This window comes from Arachis duranensis, chromosome 5 (assembly GCF_000817695.3).
Source record: "Arachis duranensis cultivar V14167 chromosome 5, aradu.V14167.gnm2.J7QH, whole genome shotgun sequence".
Lineage (NCBI taxonomy): Eukaryota > Viridiplantae > Streptophyta > Magnoliopsida > Fabales > Fabaceae > Arachis > Arachis duranensis.
In genome coordinates this window covers 75,731,211-75,731,815 of record NC_029776.3, presented here as the reverse complement: position 1 = coordinate 75,731,815, position 605 = coordinate 75,731,211, and positions in this window count along the sequence as shown.

Below are 605 nucleotides of genomic sequence, written 5' to 3'. Positions count from 1 at the left end.
AGTCACAATCTGAAAAGGTTCACCCAGTTATGTGTCTGTGGCATTTGTGTATCCGGTGGTAATACTGGAAGACAAAGTGCTTAGGGCCACAGCCAAGACTCATAAGTAGCTGTGTTCAAGAATCAACATGCTTAACTAGGAAAGTCAATAACACTATTCAAAATTCTAAGTTCCCAGAGATGCCAATCACTCTAAACTACAAAGGAAAAAGCGAGATGCCAAAACTATTCAGAAGCAAAAAGCTACAAGTCCCGCTCATGTAATTAAATTAATATTCATTGATATTCTGGAATTTATAGTATATTCTCTTCTTTTATCCTGTTTGATTTTCAGTTGCTTGGGGACAAGCAACAGTTTAAGTTTGGTGTTGTGATGAGCGGATAATTTATACGCTTTTTGGCATTGTTTTTATATAGTTTTTAGTAAGTTTGAGCTACTTTTAGGGATGTTTTCATTAGTTTTTATGATAACTTCACATTTCTCGACTTTACTATGAGTTTGTGTGTTTTTCTGTGATTTCAGGTAAATTCTGGCTGAAATTGAGGGACTTGAGCAAAACTCTGAAGAAGGCTAACAAAAAGGACTGCTGATGCTGTTGGAATCTG